The sequence below is a fragment of the Rutilus rutilus genome (genome assembly GCF_951802725.1).
Source record: "Rutilus rutilus genome assembly, chromosome: 2".
Classification (NCBI taxonomy): domain Eukaryota; kingdom Metazoa; phylum Chordata; class Actinopteri; order Cypriniformes; family Leuciscidae; genus Rutilus; species Rutilus rutilus.
The window spans coordinates 8,985,526-8,990,125 of NC_140210.1; the positions used below are offsets into that span (position 1 = coordinate 8,985,526).

General features: G+C 37.4%; 2 long non-coding RNA genes across 2 annotated transcripts; both read right to left on the bottom strand.

Moving 5' to 3' along the window:
- Positions 1-1,635: 1,635 nt before the first annotated feature.
- On the bottom strand, positions 1,636-2,383 carry LOC311278429. Its single transcript, XR_014625433.1, has 3 exons — positions 2,261-2,383; positions 1,979-2,090; positions 1,636-1,823 (listed from the first exon to the last, which is right to left on the bottom strand). It is a non-coding gene; the product is annotated as an uncharacterized lncRNA (long non-coding RNA).
- A 1,217-nt stretch (positions 2,384-3,600) lies between these two features.
- On the bottom strand, positions 3,601-4,172 carry LOC311278435. The gene is made up of 3 exons (XR_014625434.1): positions 4,085-4,172; positions 3,882-3,962; positions 3,601-3,707 (listed from the first exon to the last, which is right to left on the bottom strand). It is a non-coding gene; the product is annotated as an uncharacterized lncRNA (long non-coding RNA).
- Positions 4,173-4,600: the final 428 nt, after the last annotated feature.

Below are 4,600 nucleotides of genomic sequence, written 5' to 3' on the forward strand. Positions count from 1 at the left end.
ATGGCGAGCTCCCCCAGTGGAACTCTGATTGGAACTACAACCAATAGGACTTAATAGGGCATTGGAGTGAACAGGCTTTCCGTAGACGGGATTTGCTTATGGTAATGGGTGTTTAGCTTCCGACAGGCGCTGTAAGTGGTCGACCAATCACAACAAACTGGGCCGTTCGGCCAATCAGTGCAGAGCAGGCAGCGGAAAGGAGGGATTTAAAGAGACTGAATCATTGGACGATTAGTTTGGGAATCATTGAAAAATGTGATGTACAATATATTTTGAGAAAATTAAAGCGTTTGTTGAGACCTCCAAAGCAAAATTAGTATTTTCACCCACTAAAACTGTAGTGTTTTATATCCTTTGCTGTAGTGTCAGTAGGAAATATCAGTTTACATTTCCAAAGATTTATTTTGCCATTGTAATAATCCAGTGAGATTTTTATATGCATAAGGAGTCTGACAACAGCCAGTGCTCCACACGAAGATCTGATCTCACCTCCATCAAGTCCATCTGGGATTACATGAAGAAACAGAAAAAAACTACTAAATCCAGAAGAACTGTGGCAACGTCTCCAAGAAACTTGAAGAAACTTTCCTACAAAGCTACAGTTTACAATTTACAACTATGCATTACAATTTCTAGTTTTATATACTATAATCTATGTCCTTTGTGCATCCCTGCCAGCTTACTATGAAGAAAAAGAGCAAATATGCACATGAATTAATAGAAATCTAGGCCCATTCGCTCAAAATTTGGCTTTCCTTAGGGTAGTACCTCTAATATCAAGGCCTAATGTCCAATTTAATGTATCCTCTGTGGTGGAGGAGAAACCATGGCACAATATGGTTGTGTGCATTGTCCTATTTGCCAAATTTAAGGGTCTATCAAAAGACTGTTTTAACACACTATGGCGGCCAAGAAACCACACCATGAAATGGGCTGATGGTGCAATAGGTGGCTCAGTGTGCATTATCTATGCTAAGTTTGTTTTCTCATGCACACACGAAAGTCTGCATATTTAGTTTTGCAAAGATCCTTTTAGTGGCTCTGTAATACAGTGCAAAGAATATCATAAGAAACCCATGCATTTCATTTTTGCATAATGAAAAAGTGCACCTTGAATTAATTTGTGCTTGACAATCACTAAACAGCTGCCATGAAAACACAATGATAAATTAATTCTTAATTTTCTATTATAGAACACTAAATAGGGGCAATAGTCTGGAAAGACAAATATTTTTCCATACTTAGAAATTACTCCAAATCCCATACTTTTCTAAACTGCGTAGGAACCCTGTAGATTGCAACCAATATTTTCTTTCCAAAAATACTCACATATGCCTACGTTTACATTATTCACGTGACGTTCAAATCAAAGAGTAACATGGGGTTTTGAACTTGAGCCAGAATACCATGTAAAGACCATGGTGAATTCCAGGATCATGATGCATATTTTAATAAGACAAAACAAAGAGTTACACAGTCCAATGTAGGAAACAAATGTCTTCTAGTGTTTTGTCAATGAAGCCACTGTGTGCGCTTGCTTAAACCCCCTTCCCTGATATCATTAAATGCCATTCTACGAACCATATCCTCAAACCTTGCTATACAATATACACATTTATTTGATTGTCCACAATTCACATGCCTTGATTCAATGCTTTATTAATTGAGGAGTGTTTCAGAGAAAATTAAGAGATTGAATTTCAGAAATTTTTGCAAAGATAAGATAGAAAATGTAGTACAAAGTCAATATGGACCAGGTTGACGGATCTCACAAATATAGGTCTTTGAGGTTGAACAGGATGCATCGTTCCAGCAACGGTTAGCTGTATGGTGGAATAATGAAATCAGTTGATCATTACAGTGGTGTTCAACTTAAGGCATAGAGAAATCCAAACAAGACATTTAATGTTACTGTATGATATGAAATTATAGGATTGCAGATTAGTTAAAAAAATAAAAAATAAATGAGTGCACTCACAGGTCCAGTTGATCTCCAAACAGTTCTCAGGACCACCTGCATTGTTAGGTTCTCCAGAGCACCAGTTGGTATAGTCATACACAGTTCCATCACTCCACAACCACTCTCCGTCCTAAGTGAAGAGAATGAGTACAAAAAGTGCACTACTGTAGTCAAACGCAAGCCAATTAAGTTCAGCTTTGAAGTCAAACCATCTTCATTAGAAACTTTGCCTTTGATTAAAGCAGAAATTTCAGTTTAGACAAACAAATAGGTTTCTTTAGGGCACACAATTGAACTTACTTGTACACCATCATGAGCACCAACCCAAGTTTTTGTGGAAGCACGCAACAGACTCAGCAGGAAATTATTCTCTGGTTGATCATGCACAGATGCGAGATTCGCACCAAAAGATTGACAGTTTCTCTGAAGAGACAGATTTGTCATTACAAAATCTTATAATCTTTTTAGTAGAAAGCAGAAATGGCTTTAAACATTAGTAATTTGCAAACAAAGAAACATTCCCACTTATATTAAGAGCACTTAATCTGTACTAACATTTAAATCAATCATTTGATTTTAAATGCAAGCAATTAATACAGCTGTAATTAGATCTAGGATTACTCTGTTGACCCAGTGTTAACCCACCCTTAAAGGGATACTCCACTTTTTTCGGAAATAAGCTCATTTTACATCTCCCCCAGAGTTAAACAGTTGAGTTTTACCGTTTTAGAATCCATTCAGCCGAACTCTGGGTCTGACGGTACCACTTTTAGCATAGCTTAGCATAGATCATTGATTCTGATGAGTCCAGTAGCATTTCTTTCAAAATGACCAAAGAGTTTAAATATTTTTCCTATTTAAAACTTGACTCTTCTGTAGTTAAACCGTGTACTAAGATCGACGGAAAATGAAAAGTTGCGATTTTCTAAGCCTATATGGCTAGGAACTACTCTCATTCCGGCGTAATAATCAAGGAACTGTGCGGCCGTAACATGGGTGCAGCAGGCGTAATGATATGACGCAGCGCCTGAAAATAGTCCCCAGCTCGGTAACTTCTTCCAACGTGACCGGGACTAAGTTTGTCTAACCTATTAGACCTATTTTCAGGCGCTGCGTCATATCATTACGCCTGCTGCACTCATGGTACAGCCGCACAGTTCCTTGATTATTACGCCGGAATGAGAGTAGTTCCTAGTCATATAGGCTTAGAAAATCGCAACTTTTCATTTTCCGTCGATCTTAGTACACGGTTTAACTACAGAAGAGTCAAGTTTTAAATAGGAAAAATATTGAAACTCTTTGGTCATTTTGAAAGAAATGCTACTGGACTCATCAGAATCAATGATCTATGCTAAGCTATGCTAAAAGTGGTACCGTCAGACCCGGAGTTCGGCTGAATGGATTCTAAAACGGTAAAACTCAACTGTTTAACTCTGGGGGAGATGTAAAATGAGCATATTTCCGAAAAAAGTGGAGTATCCCTTTAAACCTAACCATCAAACCTGTCCCCAACCTTACCCATATCCCAACTCAATAGCAGCAAAAGTGTCTTACATCAACACAATACATTGTACCAAACCATTTATTTAAAGACATAATATAAGGTGTTGTTCAAATAGCTTTGTTGTATAATACATTACCTCTGCTGTGATCCAGGGAACCGATTGAGAGAAGTACTTGTAGCACCGGCGTCCAAAATTTTGCCATCCACGTGGACATCTTCTAAAATCAAGTGTGGATTCACTACCTAAATGGGGATTTTGTAATATTTAGCGTTTTTATTTTAAGTTATTTCAAGTTTGTGTGATATGGAAAAAAAAAAAAAAAAAAAAAAAAAAAAAAAAAAAAAAAAAAAAAAACACACACATTCCCATAATGCACTTAACTGGCAAGAGTTTTTACAATTAAATGTTCTAGTTACCATCTGCATTCCCCATGGAGAAAACAACAAAAAGAAGCAGAAGACTGCTCAGCATTGCCATGATGAACTTGAAAAATCAACCTAAAAATGAATAAGCAGGTAAAGTTAAATGTCTGCACTCAAATGCTGCACACTGTGGAATCTTAGTGTATTTTAAAGACAACGCAAATGTTATTCAGTAGGTTTCTGTTCCAAAAACTCACCTTGCTTTTCAGATTGTTGTCTTCAGAATCTCAGAGGAAGTGTTTGTTAAGTTCCAGAAAGAGCCCTGCGTTTATAGTCTACTTTACTAATTGGGCCTCATTTAACAATCTAACGTAGATCCGAGCGCAGAAATCATCTTAAGACAGGGTTCAGGTGTGATTCATGAAACACTGGAATACAGCCAATCCCATCGTACGAATGATCGGACGTTGATAAATGTGGCGCTGAAAACAATTGTCATTTGAATATCACGGCCCTAAAAATTCACGGTTTAGAAACCCTAACTTCCTCATTATCTTCACCTGGGATGTTCCCATGACAACTCAGCACGGTGTCCATCAGCTGTTCTTAAGACAGAAATGTCTTAACACAACTGTTGCAAATAAATATAGCCATAATTGTATTATATATATTTGCGTTATATATGTGTTTGTGTGTGTGTGTGTGTGTGTGTGAGAGAGAGAGAGAGTGTGTAGGCCTATTTCTCTGCTCTCAACTTTAAAACTTGCAACAAC